At 36.7% G+C, this 21,493-nt stretch overlaps 1 long non-coding RNA gene across 1 annotated transcript in view; it reads left to right on the top strand.

Annotated features, from left to right (window-relative positions):
- The window catches only part of LOC143735898 (uncharacterized), a 63,702-nt gene extending 42,892 nt beyond the window's left edge, over nt 1-20,810 (top strand). Inside the window, exons 3-5 of the long non-coding RNA XR_013203331.1 lie at nt 7,579-7,716; nt 12,782-12,858; nt 19,684-20,810. This is a non-coding gene — a long non-coding RNA (uncharacterized LOC143735898). The remainder of the gene's footprint in view (nt 1-7,578; nt 7,717-12,781; nt 12,859-19,683) is intronic.
- The last annotated feature ends 683 nt before the right edge of the window (nt 20,811-21,493 follow it).

Here is a 21,493-nt window from a genome sequence, read left to right as displayed (position 1 = left end):
ATATATGTATATGAAATGGTTGCATATTATGGTCTCAAGACAAATCACATATTATACTCATAAAAAGGATATCGATTTGAACAGAACTTTTTTTATACAAAAGTATAGATTAGTGTACAGTATAGATACACTTTGTGAAGCAGAAACTGACATTAATGAAGACTTGGCTTCCGTTTCAGCCTTTCTACATTTTTATGATTGATTTGTTGAGATGAAACGGTAGGTGAAACGATTTATCTGAATGTGGCAGATATTGGTGGCTTGAACCTCAGAACATGGGAATTCAGAGGCTTGTAACCAAGTCCAGCACAGCCTCAGGGTACATGCGTTTTTGAACATGTTGATGCTGAACATCAGGCTAAATGTTTTTTTAATTCCAAACCTATAATATATATTCCTATATATATCCTACTGTCAAGTCAAGTCACCTTTATTTATATAGCGCTTTTTACAATACAGATAGTATAAAAGCAGCTTCACAGTGACAACATGAATATAATACAACAATGTTTGTTTCTAGAAGAAAATTGTGTCATTGTCCACCTTAAGTAAGGCAGATCAATAATATTGTTGAATATTAGATGTCCCCAACTAAGCAAGCCAAAAGCCAAGACAACAGTGGCAAGGAACCAAAACTCCATCAGGGTACAGAATGGAGAAAAAAACCTTGGGAGAAACCAGGCTCAGTCAGGGGGCCAGTCCTCCCCTGGCCAACGAACGAACAGTGTATGATTATGATTCAGGCAGCATTACAGGTCAGAAGTCATATTGGATCAGAATATTCCAAATATTAATCCAGTTCCATCTGGTTGGAAGTCGGAGTCATCACGCTGGTATGGAGATGAGTTTGTTGAGGATCAGTGCTGATGGCTGTCGTGTCGACGAGGCCTTCACAGGGTTAATGAGGCTGGCACTTCAGGGATGCGTTGTGGATGGGTCCAGGCGCAGGTCCACCATCTGATTTGGATATGACCTGGATCCGGCTAACTTCAGTAAACCTCGGAATAAACGGAAAGACTAACATTAGCGTAGATGCCATTCTTCTTATGATGTAGCGAGTACATCCGGTGTTATAGGAAGTGTCCCCGGTTCTGGCTGACTAATAATCTATGCAGCCTAATAATCATTTAACTGATTTGAATAATAGAAATGTATAATGTTCTATATGAATTCCAGGTAAAAGAGATGCATCTTTAGTCTAGATTTAAACTGACAGAGTGTGTCTGCTTCCCGGACAATGTTAGGAAGACTGTTCCAAAGCTTGTGTGCTTAAAGGATAATTCCGGTATTTAACACCTTGAGTCTGTTTTGTAGTTTGTTTTGGTTGAACTAGAGTGGTGAACACAGAAATTTTGAAAATGGGTCCTGTCTCGACTTTTTGATTATTTTAGAATCGTCTTTCACCGCTTCAGAGTGGCTGTCTATGGGCATCCACAAGCATGTCCTTAAAACAATCCTTAACGTTCGTTTTCAAAACTGTGCAACTCACCGAGTGGTTAGTGGTGTTCGTTGATGTTCCAAAACAAGTAGCGAAGCGAAATACAGTTTCTGTTGTGTTTTATTTGGCATTTTGTAAAATCACATTGATTTCTGTTGGAGGACTCATTGCTCGTTGATATTACTGCGCTACGGAAACGGAAAAGGGCTGTTTACATTTGGTTGTAGTCTTTTCGCTCGGTTCTACTCCTCTCAGAAGGCTAGACACCGTGTTCCATACAGCGTCCTTGTACGGCAAAGTGTTTGTCGCCATCAAGTGGTCGGGAGTGTGCTAACGCTTCAGACTCAAATATCGAGCGGAAGTTTATTCGCGGTTGTGAGGTATCTGAAAAAATAGTTCCACTATAGCAAATAACACGGATTGAAATCATACACTGCGCCGATATATTTGTTTTTAATCATCAACGAACACCACTAACACTCGGTGAGTTGCACAGTTTTAAAATGAACGTTAAGGGTTGTTTTAAGGACATGTTTGTGCATGCCCATAGACAGCTACTCTGAAGCGGTCAAAGACGATTCTAAAATAATCCAAAAGTCGAGACAGGACCCATTTTCAAAATTTCTGTGTTCACCACTCTAGTTCATCCAAAACAAACAACAAAACAGACTCATGGTGTCAAATACCGGAATTATCCTTTAATAGGAGAAGGATCTACCGCCAGCAGTTGATTTTGATATTCTAGGCATTATCAACTGGCCAGAATTTTGAGATCGCAATAGACGTGAAGGACTATAATGTGTTAAGAGCTCGCTCAAGTACTGGGGAGCTAAACTATTTAGTGCTTTGTAAGTAGTCAGCAATATTTTAAAATGTATACGATGTTTAATTCAAATGAAAGATTGGTATCAAAGAACACACTCAGGTTCCTAACCGACGACGAAGACTTGACAGAGCAGCAATCGATTGTTAGACAGAATCCTGGGTTAATACGTGCAGAGTTTTTTTGCCCAATAATTAGAAACTCTGTTTTTTCAGAATTAAGTAGTAGGAAATATGGAAGAAATATAAAAGACATGAAGAAATATAGAGCATCATGAGCATAACAGTGAAAACTAATTCCATGCTTCCTAATGATATCTCCCAAGGGTAGCATGTACAGGGTGAACAGCAATGGTCCTAGTACTGAGCCTTATGGTACTCCTTACTGAATTTTTGATCGATATGACATCTCTTCATTTACTGCTACAAACTGATAATGGTCAGATAAGTATGATTTGAACCATGCTAGTGCAATTCCACTAATACCAACATAATTTTCGAGTCTATTCAAAAGAATGTTGTGGTTGATTGTGTCAAATGCAGCTCTAAGATCCAGTAACACTACTAGAGAGATACAACCAGGATCAGATGATAAGAGCAAATCATTTGTGACTCTAATGAGAGCTGTCTGAGTACTATGGTACGGTCTAAATCCTGACTGGAAATTCTCGCAGATACCATTTCTTTCTAAAAATAAACATAGTTGTGAGGATACTGCCTTTTCTATCAATCTTGACAGAAAAGGTAGATTTGAGATCGGCCTGTAATGGCGAGCAGGACGAGGCCGAGGGACGTGAGAGAACGGTGTGAGGCCGGTGGCGTGATTGTTAATGAATGACACCAGTGAGACGCCCCGGTCTCACAATCTCTCATGGAGCATGGAGGATCGGAAGCATAAAGGAGGAGCGACGACTGTGAGAGATGCGAGACCTATGCGTCTCGCAGCTGTCATTCATTAACAATCATGCCACCGTCCTGCTCGCCACACCCAGCTTAAAAGTTTTCGGTACATATCCTAGTGACAAAGATGAATTAATGATATTAAGAAGAGGATCTATGACCTCTGGAAGCATCTCTTTCAATAGCTTAGTCGGTATAGGGTCTAAACATGTTCTTGATTTAGATCATAGGTTCTCAAAGTGCGGCCCGCGGGCCGCCACATTTCTGGCGGCCCGCGATAACATCTGAAAAACATCTGTAAAACTGTTAAAACTGTACATTGCTTTGAAAAAATGAATCTATCCGTTTAGCGGTGTTTAGCGGCCGAAAACAGCACCACAAATCCCATTGCAATTTAAAAGGGTATGTTGACCAAGTAATCAATATTCAGTGTGACTTAATGACAAGCTTAGTAATAGCCGCGTTTCCATTACCTGTCAAATTTTTCGCCGGCGCGAACACTTGCATTTTCCTATCAACAGTGGAGACAACTTAAAATACTCTATCATTTCTGGTTATACAGAAAATAATAATACATTATTCGCAACTTCTTTTATTTGTGTAAACTCATAATAACAAGAAAACATTGTGCTTTTGTAAAATAAAATAAAACAATCAGTAGCTAGCCTACGCGCTTTCATGATCTCCGTGAACTGGAGCGCGAGAACTGAAACAAAATATAGCCTATGTAGGCTTGAAATGTCCACTTTTAAACAAATTGAATCGAAAGCTAATACCTTCTGATTATGTAATCCGTATGAAAGGTGCATTTCTCTCTAAAAGCGCATCTGCTTAACAGCGGAGATAGAGATATGTTTTTAGCCGACACTTAGAAGACAATAATTAATAAAACAATTAAAATGCCTCGCTGTTTTTTCAGACACATTTATTGTCATTCGCCTATAACTCACCTATAAATCACCTTTCTGTGGGCTGTGGTTCCAGAGACACAGGCTATAGCCTATATGGCTCTTCTCATTCAGCACTGCGGGAAAAATATAAATTCCAGGTTCTAATTTAGCCTTAGAAAACCAGTAAAATCGACATGTTTTCCATATTAATTTGTGAATATTTTAAATGTTTAATAAAGGGGCAAAAAGTAATTTAAACAAAAATCTGAAAAAGTCTGTCGAATATTTACTTTTTTGCGCAGCAGTTGGTGTTGCCAGTTCAAATTAAAATGTTGGTGTTCAACTTTGCGTTTATTTACAACAACCGTTAATTTTTTCGTTTTTCAGTTACGGGTTAAAAAAATAGATAATAATAGCGCAAAACATTTGCGCAAATCTGCAATAATGGAAACACGACTGACAGGCAATGATAGATATGAATGATGATGACTTGTTTGGTAAACTTCTATTTTAAAAGTTTCTGTTAAAAAAAAACTCGCCAGGTTTTTCCTCAGTTATGAATTAAAATGTGTTTATTGCAATAAATGTAAACTATAGAGATGCAATCTGGTCATTAAAATTATTTCAAATGGGATTCTCTTTTTAGTTTTTTTTTTCTTTTTCTCCCCCGCCCCTTTGGCGGCCCTCAGTTCAATGTTGGGTTACTAAATTGGCCCTCACCTATGAAAACTTTGAGAACCCCTGATTTAGATGATTGAACAAGTTTAGACAATTCGTCCTCTCCTATAGCAATTAATGACTGTCAACTGACTTGGCCATATATTTTCACTGAACTTGTTGCAATGAATTTTGGATTCATAGTCTTTGTTCTTTCCCTCACATTTTTTCTCTGTTGAAGTCCACTTTTAAAAGTTGTATTCAAGTTTTTTGCACATTTCAAACTGATAGTGGAGAAACATAATTACTTCTCAAAACTTCAAATTAAGCATTTATTGGAGCATTCCGTTGTCATTTCTTCACCATTGTGAAAGCTCCTTAGGAATTGGGATCCTTTGAATGTGCCATTTTATTGCCTTTCAAACACTTTGCTAATTTAGTGTGTTCACCGGGTCTTGTAAACAGCCTTTAATGGTCTGTGCCTACCGACTGACTGCTGCGGCGGCATTATACCGCTGCTAAAACATGGACCAACCATCCACTGCGGTCTAATTGAATCACGAAAGGGATCCCACTGCACTTTTGAGACCAAATGAGATTTTAAGAGCAACTAAAGACCTATGAGTCATTGCGATAATGTTACAATTATGCAGTATTAGTTTATGATTTACGAGACACTCATGCAAAACCTCATCGACAAGCATCTCTGGTAGTATCTGGTTGGATTTGGTGAGGATAAGGTTCTTTTAATGAGTGCATTTTCATATTGTAGATGACGCATGCCAAATGGCATTGGTTTTGAAATCATGGTACATAAAACATTAAAAAGGTTTTTTGAGGATATGACAGAGTTGCTGAATCAAAGTGTCTAAGTTTTGACTCTCCGCTTTGAAACAGTTAGTACATGACAGGAACTCTCCCATGGATTGAAATGGGTCACAGTTTAAACGGGTCAGCTCTGATCTGGAGTCCAAGTATGGATGTTGGAAAATAACATGGCTAAGACCCGCTCTGGGCTTTTGAATTTTATATTGAAGTTGTTTAGCCTAGTGGCAGGCATAGTTCTCCCACAAATTATTAAAATTCTGTCATAATTTACTAACTCTCATGTTGTTTGTCATTTGTCTAACTTTGTTTGTCTTTACAACCCCGCCATGTCAACATCTGGCTCAACCAATGCCGTGAGTTTGGCATTCATGTTAAAACCAGGAAATGCTCATGGCAATGTAAAGAAGGGAATACGCCTTTCATTATTAGGTTTTCCTCAAGGAGCTTGCATACCATACCTGAGCTTCGCCATGGGAATCGAGGGAAAGACATTAAGCCATTCTTAGAATTTTGGAACAGAAGCTCTTAGTGCGATTATCCTGAGGTCAATGGTGGGAATCATTTGAGCCTGATGGACAGCCTCTAAATGCCTCACCTCCTCTCTGCGGAAAGCTGTGTGAGCTTTCCTAATTACCTAATCCGCTGGTTTTCTGTTGTGTCAACGACAACCGAATCCCTTTCCCGAATTCAAAATCTGGTTATGGATTACATGCAAATTAGGGCTTCTTCCAGGATGCTTTTATAGGACGTTGTGCATATTTATGCAAAGCAGCGCAGATCATGTCTATTTTGGTTTTCTCTTGCCTCTACTCCAATAGGCGTATCATTTAATAAAAATAAAAAAAAGACTGGCAGATGCATAAGGCGGAACATGTTGCGTCGGGGAACTGAGACAGTCAGTTCTCTTGATGTTCATGTACATTATCTTATCCATATTATATATATCTTATGCTAGAATACCAAACTGTATTGTTTGTTGTATTTCTATATTGTTCATTATAAAAACAAAATGTATCGGCTAACTTAAATTCTAAATATATCTTGAATATGTATAAAATAGGTTTTATATATATACATATAGCCTATATGTATTGTAACATTTTACTGTTTATTTAACCTTTTTATATTTCAAAATAAACATGTAAATATTGATCAAAATTATATAATATTTAATATTTTATACTTTAAAAAAAATTGGATCATTCAAATGACACTCAATTAATTAGAAATTGAAAATATATTTTAGGCAATTAATGCATATTTTAATTTGCGAATATACAAACAAATGGCCAAACAAATATGCAAAGAAAATGGGCAAACTTACATATGTGACCCTGGATGACAAAACCAGTCATGTGGGTCATTTGTTTAAAATTTAGATTTATACATCACATGAAAGCTGAATAAATAAGCTTTCCATTGATGTATGGTTTGTTAGGATAGGACAATATTTGGCCGAGATACAACTATTTGAAAATCTGGAATCTGAGGGTGCAAAAAAATTGAAACATTGAGAAAATCGCCTTTAAAGTTGTCCATTTATGTTCACGATTGTGCTGCATTCACTCACAAAAATAAATGTTTTATACATTTACGGTAGGAAATTTACAAAATATCTTCATGGAACATGATCTTTACTTAATATCCTAATGATTTTGGCATAAAAGAAAAATTTATCATTTTGACCCATACAATGTATTGTTGGCTATTCCCACAAATATACCCGTGCTACTTAAGACTGGTTTTGTGATCTAGGGTCACATTTATGTAATTTTTGTATTACAACAACATATTTATATATAAATGTAAAATATTGTAAAGTCCTTCAGTCAGCTTGTTGATGACAAGACCAACACATACACTGTATACATTACCTGCACTGTCATATTATTTACAGATAAAAATCCTAACACACACGCAAACACAATCTCCTCCTCTCAATCCCGATGTTTGCGGCTGCCTCTGTATCTCTCTCCCCCCTTCTGTTACTTCACCTCCTTTTCATCTTGACTTTTCAATCAATAATTCAGCTTCCCCCTGCAGAGCAGGCCGACTGACGGACTGATTAAACACAGAGAAGGCATGAACTAAAGAAGAACGATGGAGTGAGAGAAAGAGAGGGACTAAAAGAGTGAAAGGACCAGATGGAGATAATGGGAAAAGAAGCAGATTACGGTAAAGGTAAGAAAGAAATGGACAGATTCAAAATGGAAAGGCCCTGAAATCAAGGCTGAGGGGACAGAGGCATAATGGGAATTGAGATGGTTTAGGGGAAGATGAAATGAAAGAGTGATACAAGGAGTGAGAGAAATGCACAGGAACAAAATAGAGGGTTGATAGAGGGGAAGTCATAAAAAAGAGTAATAGTGACACTAGAAGAAGAACATCTTTCCATTTTCTCTATCAATAAAATGTCAAAATGCTGGTAAAAATAAGGTAAACTAAAGAAATGGTGAAAAGAATGGGAGAGAAAGATATAGTGAGTCGAGTAAGGAGTCATGTGGTAAAGAAGATTAAAAATGAACTAAAGGGTGAAGGACAGAGGAATGAGAGTAGTACATGGAGAAAAGAGTGTCAGGCTTGATTCACCTCTCTTCTCTAAAAGCTTTTTAAATAGTATTAATGTGAATATGACACACTACGCCGCAGACTGTCATAGTGGTCTGAGTGATCACTGCTTTTCGAAAGAGTGAGATTATGCGTACATTAGTAAATAAGACGGAGAGGAAGAGAAATGTTACTTAGAGATGCACTCAAAAAGAAACAGATCATGACTATCATGTTTGGTATGACTGCATTTCTAATGAAAATTGTTGTTCTCCCATTTCATTGGCTCGTGTTCTCACTAAGCCCCGCCCACCATTGTGATCCGTGAGTGCTGATGAGTGCACATCATCTACCATCTTCCATTACTCAGTAGAGAGAGCGAGAAGAGCAAGAGCATTAAGAGAGGGAGGGAAAGGAAATCCCATAGTGCAACAATAATGAAAGAAAGAGAAGGGAAGGAAAGGAGAAAAGAGGGGGAAATGAAGGAAGGATTGAAGAGATTATGGAAGAAAGCAAGGAAAAACAAAACAGAGGACAGAATAAAAGATGGGAGGAAAGAAGCATGGATTAATTGAAGGATGGATGAAAGGAAAATGAAAGTTAAAAAATGAAAAAGGAATTATGAAGTAAGAAACGAGCGAATAAAGGAACGCACAAAAAAATTAAAGGAAGGATGAAAAGAGAGTGACAAATGGAAGGAGGGAAAATGGAAGGATCCATGGAAAGAAAAAAACAAATGGGGTAGAAAATAAAATAAGGGAGAAAGCATTGAAGAATGGATGAAAGGAGGTTAAGAAAAACTGAAATTAAAGGAAAATGAAGGAATGAACAAAAATTAAAAGGAAGGAAAAAAAGTTGGGCAGGAAGGAAGGAAAGAAAAAGTAGAGGGTGGATGAAGGATGAAAAACTAGAAAATGTATGGAAGGAAAGAAAAATGAGGAAGGAAGGACAGAAAAAAAGGCTGACAGAAAGGAAGGAAAGTAAATGTAGAATTGGAGGGAAGAAAGAAAAAGAAGCATAGATCAGAGTAAGGCAGAGTAAGAAAAAAAGAAAACCGAAAGGAGAGAATAAATGGAAAGAGGGATGATATAGAACAAGAAAAATAGAGGATGGATGAAGAGGAATGATATACAACAAGAAAAATAGAGGATGGATGAAGAATGAAAGTAAGGAAAGAAAAGGGAGGTCGAAAAACAAACAAAAAAAGAATGAGAGGGTGGCAGGAGGGAAGAAAGAAAAGGGAAAAAATGAAAGAATGTAAAAATGGGAGGATGGATGATGGAGAGAAAGAAAGAAAAGAAAAAATGAAAGAATAGAGAGGCAGGGAGGAAGTTTGGGAAAAGATAGACTCCCTGTATTTGATTTCTAAATATTAGGCTCTATTTTTCATAAATAATAGCTCCAGCTCTGAGCTTTGTAGGAAATACGTCCAAATAATGTTTCAGCTCACTTTACATTTTGCTCAGTGAAACAACTGATTAATATTTAATCTCTCACATGTTGATATTCAGTAACGAGAGAAGGCCACGAGGGAACTGCAGAACTCTGAATATAAGTGAAATAAACAAGGTCCTGTGAGCCTTTCTTTACTTGAAAGCATGTGCACTAGTTTCACACATGATGACATCAGACCTGCGTCAGGTGAGGTCAGTAGGGGTTTGAGCCGGTATTGGACGTGTGTTTCTTACAGTCAGTCAAATGGGTTTTTTTTTTCTAATACTGTCTCCTGCTGGAGAGTAATAAACTTGCACAACCCTTTTCTGTACAAGTCTGTGAGAAAAAATGTGCAACAGTTGAGCTTTTCACAGTACCCTTAAAAGGGTTAGTCCACCCAAAAGTGAAAATTCTGTAATTAATTACTCACCATCATGTTGTTCCAAACCTGTAAGACCATTGTTCATCTTCACAAATGAAGATCTTTTTGATGAAAGCTTTCTGTCCCTCCATTGACAGCTACGCAACTGACACTTTGACACTTCAAAAAGTTCATGAAGAGATCATAAAACTTATCCATATCCATATATAATCCAAAATTTTCTGAAGAGACTCTGTCGCTTTATATGATGAAGAGATTGAATTTAGGCTTTTATTCACATTAACATTCATCAGCACACACATCAGTTTCGATTAACAGAAGCTCAAGGATGTTAGCTTGACGTGCAAGAACCAATGAGGTTCATTCTCGTGTTACGCATCAAGTTTGAGCTTCTGCAAGAACCAATGAGGTTCAATCTTGTGTTACGCAGCACGTTTGAACTTCTGCAAGAACCAATGAGGTTCATTCTTGTGTATTACGCAGCACGTTTGAGCTTCTACAAGAACCAATGAGGTTCATTCTCCTGTTACGCATCTTCATATGTGTTTAACCCTTTGATGCGCAAGCTATGGATACCCCTTTTAATGCGCAACATGGGTCTAAAAAGACCCGTATTCATTTCCTATATTATTTCAGTCATGGCTGAATGTTTCTTTGCTGAATCTTTAAAATATATGTATTTTATCATTTGTTATTCCAGGTATTGATTAAATATCTTGTTTTTGATTTCCACAAATCATTATGTTTATGTTTCCTTTCTTACTTTATAAACAAACACAGTTTTTGTATTTCTTGTTGTCCAGCTCCGATAATAACAAATGCACATGAGCAGCGGTAGAAAGGGGGAGGAGGGGCCGCCAGTGAGTTTTTTTACAACATTGTTCTGAAATATACGTCCCACAGCTGTAGGGGGAGCTCGTTGAGAAAACATGCGACAACAAAAGTGAAAATCAGCGAAGAAATAGCTAGAGTTTCTGAGTTCCCCTTTAAAAACCCATCTTTTTTAGTGTAGCTAACATTAGCTAGCTAGAATAGAATATGTCAACAGCTAGCTAGCTAATAGTATTGGATATGTTTCTCTTTCTCACAAGTAATTTCTCACTAGGATTTCATGGTCAAGGTAACCATAGCCTAATATTCAAATATTATGTCCAGTTATCTTTTACAAAATATCAAATATTTGCTGTGGTTAAAATAAAATAAGACTTGCATCAAATATACACAAGCAGCTGTGTTGAGTTGAGAAATGTGTGTCAGGTGAATAGTATTATGTAATACTATAGTAATAGTATTTATGCAGTAAATATGTTCCTACTTGCAAATATGTGCAAATATTAAAGGTTTCTATATGGGTCATTTTGACCCATGTATGTAAAATTGATGTAGAAATACAAAAACTGTGTTTGTATATAAAGTAAGAAAGGAAACATAAATATAAATATTTAATGAATATCTGGAATAACAAATGATAAAATACATACATTTTAAAGATTCAGCAAAGAAACAATCTGAAATTACTGAAATAACATAGGAAATGAATACGGGTCTTTTTAGACCCATGTTGCGCATTAGAAGGGTTGCGATACAAAAACTATCTTTATTCAAAAAGTAAGAAAATAAAAATAAGGATTTGTGATGATCAAAAACAAGTTAATTGAGGAATACCTGGAATACTGAAAGATGAAATTAATTTCTTGCAAAGATATAGAAAATTAAAACTCAGTCGGGTCTATTTAGATCCATGTTGTGCATCAAAGGGTTAAAGATGCACAAAAGTCTTACGGGTTTGGTATGACATGAAGTTGAGTAATTGATAAAAATTTTCATTTTTTGGGTGTGCTAACCCTTTTTGTCTTATATCTATCTCTAAAAGTTACATATTAGTACTTTAGAGTCTTAAGACATACCCCTAAGGTACTATTTTGAACCTTTTATGGGTCAAACAATAAACTACAAAGATGTCAAACATGTTTTGAACATGTACACCTTTCAGATGTGAATCTCACTTAAGATGACGAACTACCCTGTCAAAACCACTTTGCAGGGCACTCGAATAATACAATTTACCCCAGGACCAGGTTATAAAGACCCCAAAGAGTTTCCACAAAACTTGCCCTCATGCTTATGCCTTCACACCACGTTGGAATGACTGTAGATAGATGTTCCTGTAAAGGCTAAGATGCTCTGAAGTAGTTTGTTAGACAACTGCCTAGCTAGTGTTACATACAGAAGTGTGCTTTCAATGTATTTTGCTATCATCAGCAAGACTTCAACACACAGAACTGTTATAGTGTTGTGAGCATTCAGAGGATGGAAATGAACAGATCTAGTAGAATTTGTCAATAATTCCGTCAATAAGTGAAAGCGATACAAGATCCAACAAGTGTACTAGAACTCTCAGAAACGGCTTGCCTGGAATCCGAGGTACTGATGTAAGAGTGTGTTGTTATGGTAACTGGGCATGCCGACAGGGAGCTAATAGGGTAATTGACCTGCGAGTAGCGGGTTCTTAATCCACCCCCAAAACTCTCACACACATCCAAACACTCCCCTCCCACTCAACCCGCAGGGGTCATCCTTTATCGGAAAACACTGCTGTGTTTCTGTAATGTACACAGGGCTGAGTCTCTTGTAGAGCAATGAGGATGTGACTCACGTTGCAAGTGCAAAAATACAGTAAATAAGAAAGAGACTAAGACAGAGGTATTTGCCATAAACAACCTATTATTTTCCATATCTTTCACAGAACCCTGTTGAAAATTCTGAATAGAACCATCTTCAGATAATAGCTGGTTTTGCCTGTTGCTGATCTAGATAGACCAGTTTACGTCCTGTATAAACAATTCTCTAACAATCATCACTGTTTTGTGTTGTTTTGTTTAGCAGGGAAACAGAAAAATTCCAAAGTAGACAACCTGATTGAGAAGGAAGAACAAAGAAATGGAGGGAGAATACAAGATGTGAGTTGTTCATACATTGAATTTTACCATGTACGGTCAGAGCATAGAAGGACACAACAGGTAATATTTCCATAATGCATTTGCAACAGCAGGGTCATAGTCCGCCTGCAGCAGGATCCGCAAGGCCAAAACCCATTGATTAGGTTTGAGAAAACAAGAGTGAATAGATTCTGCAGAAATTATTCACCCAAGTGGGGTAGATTGATTGCGGAGTATGAAAACAAAAGATGCTTTTGGTTATTAAGAGTGTTTACAGGTCCATATTGAATACATAAGACCGATAGCTATTCAGACAGAGAGGATAGGAGGCAGACAGATGTGAGATGAACATGAGAATAAAGCAGCGGCTTCAGTGCAGAAAACCGCAAAGTACACTAGAGAGGCCTGAGTCATCCAAAAGATCTTTTAAAAAAATTAATCCATGTATTATTCGGTCACAAATTAACTCAATACTTCTCCAAACTGCATGGTGAAAATATTCAAAGGCTTGTCCACTCTGTTTTTTAAGATCCCATTTACAAGAATATGACCTCCGTGAGTTATTTCGCATGCTTAGACCTCTTTAGTTACAAAGAAATTGTGGATCAAAGGTCTCCGGCGAGAAGCGTCAAATCGTTTACCGTTTCTCCTGCTGTCAATCCTCTGTTCTTGACAAAAGCATTCCCTGAGGGGTGCGAGGTGAATAACACTGAGGAACCCACTCGTTTTCATCTTCCGCAACTCCCCCATGTCTCCATTTCACAAGGTTCGTGTAGCTGTGATCTTCCGAATTTCTTTGCATGTTACAGATCTCGTCACAGTGATAAGGAGTAATGTACAAAGGTTTAGCGCTTGGTGCTCTCGGTATGCAAGAGAAAATGGGTGGATTGACAAAGGTCTTTGTGGTTGGCTCTGCTTTAATAGCTGGCACGGGATTTTGATGTTTGTGTTATTGCACAGTTGGATTAAAAAAAAGCCACAGGAGCCAAGACCACCCTATAAAGACTCCATGAAGTGGTTTGACAAGCGTTTTTCTTTCCTGAGTGCACATTTTATTTCCTTTAGAAACAGGGCATTTGTTAGGACATATGAAATGCCCACACTTGAAAAAAAACACATTTTGATTTTGAATGGATTTTAACATACAAAAATGATTAAAACTCAGGAACTTGGATGCTGTTCTGATTTCCACAAGAAGCAAGGAAATGTGGAATCAAGTAGATTAAGTGTTTAGTTATCTATCCCAGGTGAGAATCCTAAAATACTGTTTCACTTTTAACTACAGTTTTCATTCAAAATCATTTTATTGCAGGTAATGTGTAAATTAGACAGCTTTCCTGAAAGAGTTCTCTATTTCAGGAAATCTGTCTTATTCACATTACCTGCAATAATTAAGGGGTAATGTATGACCCAAAATGATGTAAAAAAAAAAAGATATATGTAATCGGAATGATTCCTTTATCTATTCTTTAAAATACTTCCCAGCTCAAAATTTTCCTACCAAAATGCAATAATTAACATATCAGATCTCAATGCTATTCCCTTGCACCTGGTTTTATAAAGTTTTTTATCCCAAGTAAGCTCTTGCTCGGTATCTCTCTACTTTTGTCCTTGGGCTTTTAGTATTAGCCATCTTTTGCTGAGGTGTTTCTTTTTTATTGGCATTATCATTTCACTTATCAGAACCTTTATATGCTGGTGGGAAAGACGCTAAACTTTTTGTGTGCATCAGCAGGAATGCGAGTTTTTGAAGCATTATTCAGATTTAGTATCTACTCTTGATGGGCCTGAAACCAGAGGTATACAATTTATATAGTATACAATTTTTTTTTAAACCCATACACTTATTTATTTATTTATTTTACTCAAATGGACAATTAAAACAGAAATGTAATGGTGGCGTTTAATTTCGAGAGGTTTTCAATCACCTCCAAATCTTTTCCTATTGGATAACCAATTGGTCAAACAACTTTGGAAGCTCAACCAGTCCTCTGCAACCAGCTGTAACCCAGTTGAATGAGATGGTTTACCTAGTTGAACTCAGCCCTACCAGCTGGTAGCTCAACTTATCAACTACCTAAACCAGCTTGGTCAAGCTTATGGGTCTTGACTCCTGGCAACCTTCATTCCATTTCATAGAACACATTTCTCAACATAACCAGCAAAACCAGTCCATATTATAATCTATATTGTTAAAAGCGCTATATAAATGAAGGTGACTTGACTAAACAATGGCAGCGGTTTCATTTTTTAGGTAAACCGTCCCTTTAAGAACTGCTGGTACCAATTGTAACTCAACCTTTTAACTCCTATCTTGTTTTTTTCTTCCAGCATCTGTCTTCCATCCTTGTTTTTGTCTGATGATCTCTCTCCATGTTTGTCTCTCTCTTCTGACTATATCTGCTGGAGTATTCTGGGTAATTTTAGTCATGTTCTCAGAATGGCTACATGGCTTCTCTCTTGCTGTCTCTGTCTGGTAATCACACTTCTCAGATTAGTTCCCCAGTGACTTGTGCCTCAGATCAGATCTGAGGCTTATATTTGATTCCGAGAGAATGTAATGGCCACCGAAAGTGAGAGAGAATCTTCTTGGTTATCTGCAGGCTGCGTATGAAAAATAATAACTAGCAGACATAGGTTCATATACAGTGAAAGTTGTATAAAAATAATGAATTGTATTAATCAAAAACATCTTTAAATACTTATTTGAGATGGAAGTCTCTTTTTTTCCCCCATCTTTCTGGCTAAATGACTTAAGTTGGTGTTCGACGCATATTAAAATGTCCATACGAAGTCACAAAATGGCTGCTTTTTGTGTTTTTCTGCTGAGTAAATGTCTTGGTGATTTTAGTATCTCCTGCGATGGGAAAGAAATTCTTTATCTTGCTGGCATTTACAAGTTTTTTTTTTTTTTAACATCGCAACAACTAGAGATCATATGCAAACATATTGATGACTCGGCATAAATAGCAATTGATTCAGACCTAATATTGTTCAAACCCTAATGCTCTTCAATGAAATGCTTTTTATGGCTCACCCACACAAGAACATAAATCAGAAATAAAATCTGCACATATAAATCAGACTTAGATTTATAAAAGTTAACATAAATGTGAAATAGCATTAAAACACAACGTAAAAAGATATAATGTCTGTATAAGGAAAAAGATGCAAGAGGTTGGCATATTTAGGACAAAATTTGATTATAGCAAGCAATCGGTTTCAATGACAGGAATTGTCACCTAGTAAATCATTCTTGGTTGTCTTAAGTCTTCCGAAACCTACTACAAAACCAAGAAATAACCTTTTTTCCTTCATAAGCTGAAATGCAGGTTTTAGCAACTGTAAAAAGCAAATATTTAAGCATTTGAGGTGAGCAATTTCATTAACTTTTTTTTTTAACTAACTTTTTTAGCACCACATTTCGTATAGTATATTTCAAAACTGTTTTGCCGGAAGTAATGACAGATATTTTTCTTCTGTATTGCGACACATCCAAGTGAAACAGATTATCATAAAATAAAAAATGTGGGGCGGTACATAGTTTTATCCGGTTGTTGATTGGATGAAGGCAGATCTTAATGCGAGCTTGCAATCGATAAAAAAGTGGTGGGTCTAAGTGGACTAAATGATTGGTGAAGTCCAGAATACAGTGCTGTTTCCTAATAAAGGTCAAGTTATGATATTTTGAATAAAAATGATGAGCTCCAAATATATGGATGAATTATTCACAATTAGATAATGCACTTGTTTGTAAATTTATAAGAACCAAACATTGATTGGACAAGAAATGCCACCATTTAAAAGATTTACATTGTCTTAAGTCTTCTGAAACTGTTATCTGAAACATAAATATTTAATGAGGTTGTCTGTTACTAAACAAGTTTACCTAACTTTCTAGTACCATACTGTACTGAGCTTTGGTGCCACAAGGGTTGCATGCAGGGTCAAAAGTAGCATTGACTAATTGGAATTATAAGCATGATACATTACTTAACGCAGGGTTAAAAGTCGACAACATAAGGCAAAATAAGGGGTTAACCTAGGGTTAAGTGTAGCTTTTCACCAAAATTGTGTGGAGACAAACAATGTCCGTAGCATGACACAAGATGTTGCTTTCCACATCTGGCAATATCTGCTTTTGCTGTTGTATTTGACACAGCTATGCAGCCTGAATAAACGGCGTTCACAGAGACGTATTAATCCACAGTCACACAGGGAGCCTCACTGTAAATGAGAGGCCATATTTTAACATCTTTTTCCCTACACATCCCCAACTGCAGCATTCACGTCAAGTAGGCCTACTTTCTCTGTCATCAAAGGGAATGTCTCCAGGGACATTGTAGCGGGAAATAAGTGCTCTGACAGTGTTAGCATTCAATAGGCTCCCCATTGCTACACCATTTGATTTATAAACCCCAGCTAAAATCAGTAACCTAGGGTGGGCTTGAAAAGGGGTTTCATCAAGCTCCTTCCAGTTTTCACCATAAACCTGTTTTCCCTCTTGGCCGGTCACCTCAGGAATGTAATTTGCCACTGATGTGAGGCGATTTGAGGTGAATATTTCCTAGCAAAGAGGCAGAAGATCCCACAAACAAAATTGAATGAATGAGATCAAAGATTTATTTTGCAAAGCGACACTAAAAGAGTTTTGAAAGCATTTCAAGATGCCACCATAACAAGTTAAGTCCACTAATGTAAATAATGGAACTTAAAAGGAATAAGACATCATAAAGTAAATATTTGATAAGCTTGATTGGTTTATCTCAAGTTTGTTGCTGCCAAAGTTTCTTTATTTTGTTTTACTTTTATCAAAGCCACCAAAACTAGTTCATCCGGAGTTCATTGCTTTCTGTCCATATTTGGTTTGGTTCCTTGCCTCCGCAGGTCTCTATTTTGGGTCTGTGGTATATGTCATCAATGTGAACATCACTGTGAGTACTTGCAGCGTAGGCTGGATTGCCAAGGTTATTATATTTGTGACTTTTTAATTTACTTTTTATTTATATTTTATTGTCAGTTTAATTAAATTAAATTGTAATAGCTGCATAAAATTTCTCAGCGTAATCAAGTGCCATTTTCATGTAGGCTGGTAATTGAAATGTAATTCTTTACACTTTTAGTTTTCATACCATGTATTGTGTATCGAATATTAAATATAAAGAGATGACATTTACAGTTACATTTAGAGATATAAAAATGTAGTTTAATTCCAGGATATATATATATATATATATATATATATATATATATATATTTTTTTTTTTTTTTTTTTGTAAGATCAACTGTTCTGTTTTAACTTTCACACTTTTTTAATATACAGTTCAATTTAATTTAATATTATATGTTTTTCCTTCGTGACTGTCTAGTTTTTGACTTAAGTTTGTTCATAAATTACTGCCACGACTCTTCTTATTGCACTTGTCGTGTTTTGATGGACCATTACAGTAATCTGTCATTTATAGAAACATCACGTCCCCATTAAGCAACGTTATAGATACACAATAGCACAACATGTTTTCTGCGAGACAGGAGTGAACATTAAGGTTTGACTGCCAAATGTAGCGACTGACCAATCAGAATCAAGAATTCCAGACGGTCATAAAAAAATTATATATGACTTAATTCAGACCAACAGCATAATTGCTAGTGTGTAATTGTGTTAAATGCTTTTGTAATTTTTATTATTTTTCATAAATATTTCTATATACATTTAATTTTTATTTCAGTTTTAGTCCTTTTATTACTTTAACTTAAACTTATATCAGTTAGTTGCCAAGGCAATATTTCTTTCATATAATATAATAAGTGTGTATTTATATACACACACACACATTATATATTTACAAACTTTTATGTTAGATGTGATTAATGAATTTGACAACACTAAATATACCTGTAATAATATAAGTTGTATATTATATAATTTTCATTTAATATTTCTAACTTATTTTATTTCAGCTTCATTTCAATTTCCAAAAACATGTTTTAATATTTTGATTTAGTTGACTATAACACTGTGTTGAACGAATCAGTTGCATAAAAGATTAATAAAGACATTGCATTCGAGAATGAATCAGCATTGTTGAACGAGTACGGAATTAATTTGTTACATTTCTATAGCTCTTTTTTTTGCACTCAAAGCTCTTTACATGCAAGGGGAGAATCTCCTCAACCAATGTTAAGCATCTACCTGAATAATGCGACGGCCGCCATGCTGCGCCAGAACTCCCACCACACACCAGCTTACTGGTGGAGAGGAGACAGTGATGAAGTCAATCAGTATATGGGGATGATTAGGAGGCTATTTTGAATTATAGAGGCCAATGGTCAAATTTGGCCAGGATGCCGGGGTTACACCCCTACTATTTTTTCGAAGTACATCCTGGGATTTTTAATGACCACAGAGTCAGGACCTCGGTTTAATGTCTCATCTGAAGGACGGTGCTCTTTGACAGTATCGTATTCCCATCGCTATACTGGGGCATTAGGACCCACACAGACCACAGGGTGAGCGCCCTCTACTGGCCTCACTAACACCTCTTCCAGCAGTAACCTGGTTTTCCCAGGAGGTCTCCCTTTCAGGTACTAACTAGGCTCAACCCTGCTTAGCTTCAGTGGGCGACCAGTCTTGGGCCCTGTAGGGTGATATGGCTGCTGACTATTCTTAAAGACAGTCACATGTCACTACTCTCATAACAATGTAACTGCCGAAACAGCCATTAAAAATATTCACCACTAATGCACAAATAAGATGAATTTTTGTTTTGTATGAGAAAAAAAAATTGGAGTACGTTGAGGAACCACTTACTGCAGGTCCATTTAAATGCTTCTGCTCCTTATCAGGGTATGTTCGGGACCCAAGATGTATCAGAGTGTAGACCAGCCTAGACATGGCAGATCCATCAACGTCCACCAGCACTGGGAACACTGAAACAGTGGCAATCAACAAAGGGCCATGTCACCCTCCAGACGATGGCAATCCCGAGTGCCCCCCTTCGTGCCAAGCCAAATCGGCAACCAAAGCCGAGAACTGAGAGCTAAAGGCTTAGCTTTTCATCAAAGGCAAAATGCTTATCTCTCACCACAGAGTCTTGAGCTGCGTCATTTCCAAACATCTGCCACTGACCGACTAATGCTGAGAAAACTGATTTCAGATGAGCTAAAATAGCTACACAGAAAATGAATGTAAAAAGTAGAATCAAACTACTTCGCCCTCTGGGAATGTAAGTGGCACTATTTACTCCGAGATTAACGTCTCACTGGATGAAGCACCAATCCCTTGCTGAAGTATTTTAAAAATTTGCCCTGTCAAATCATTCACATTCAACCGAGAAATGCAGCTTATCAAGGCATCTTCTGTCGTTGGGATTACGTTTTATTTTTGCATGCTTCTCAGTCTGAACAACAGCAAAATTTGCTCTCCCTGAAAACCCACTTGCAGAAAACTGTGACGAGATGGAAAGATAGACAGAGGCAGATAGACAGCGAGTGAGTCAGAGATACAGACAATGACTCAATGAGCACAAGAGAGCTGATCATTTATTTATAAATGGCTTACGACTGTGACTGCAGTGGATTGCTGGTATAATAAGAGGCCTTGTGGACGTACGTAAGAGACTTGCATGTGTGGCACACCGTGGAGAGTGGGGTAAGCTGTGCGATTATTTCTTTAAGTTGCCTTCTATGTACGGAGAAATGCGATAAAAGTACAACTAAAATGCCTATAATTATATTTTAGGATGTCTGTTATGAACAGAAAAAGAGGAAAGTGACTCAATTGGAAAATGCAATTGTCATGTCAAAGGGTATCTTGAATCATTTGGGAATATGTGATGTATGCATACTATACATTTTGGTGGCAAAAATATATGTTAGATATACTTGGGTTCAATAAAACTGTATTTAATGAATTGAATAAATATAATATTTTGATTATATTTTAAAGTAAAATAAACTTTGTTATTTCTCTTGTGTGTCTATGTTTTACTGGTTTATACTTTGATAACAATGTCACAATAACATAACATAATATAAACATAATAACAAACATTTGAGCTGACAGATTGTAAGTGAAAGTAAGAGATCATTCAGGGTTTTTTTTTTAACAAAATTACTGGTTTCAAAGGATTTTTAGAAGTTGTAGCCATGTAAGGATACCAGAAGCTGGTTGAAGTATTTATAACCGGATCAATAAACAGAACTGTACTACCAACTTGACATTGGAAAGCCTGACAGTGAGACGGCTATCAAAGTATGTTTGCAAATTGGTAACATACTAGACTTGATTGAACAAAGAAAATACAAAAAAATAAAGGCTTTCATCTCGGAAAGGCATACTAAACAACGTCAAAGAATGACATTGTTTTGAAAAAGGAAGCTTCAATACTCTTTGCTTTGTCCAAACATGGTTTCTGTTAATTAGCCCGTGTTTATGCACTGCCAATACGTAAAATAATGCACAGAGGATTAACCAGTCATGCTTTAAATGAAGGGCAGAACTCTAATTAATAAACACTAAGTGGCCTTAGATTCTGAAATATAATCAATACTTCTGAGGACAGCAAATTTGGCAAACTTTCCAGCTTCTGCACATGAATTGAAAACGAGGGCTGATATTCTGTAGACAGAAAGAAGGAAACAACTACTTTCTCCA

The sequence above is a fragment of the Siphateles boraxobius genome, unplaced genomic scaffold (genome assembly GCF_051911475.1).
Source record: "Siphateles boraxobius isolate OS27281-9 unplaced genomic scaffold, OSU_SipBor_1 13, whole genome shotgun sequence".
Lineage (NCBI taxonomy): Eukaryota > Metazoa > Chordata > Actinopteri > Cypriniformes > Leuciscidae > Siphateles > Siphateles boraxobius.
Note: the sequence above shows the minus strand (reverse complement) of the source record. Positions and strands in the feature narration are given on the sequence as shown.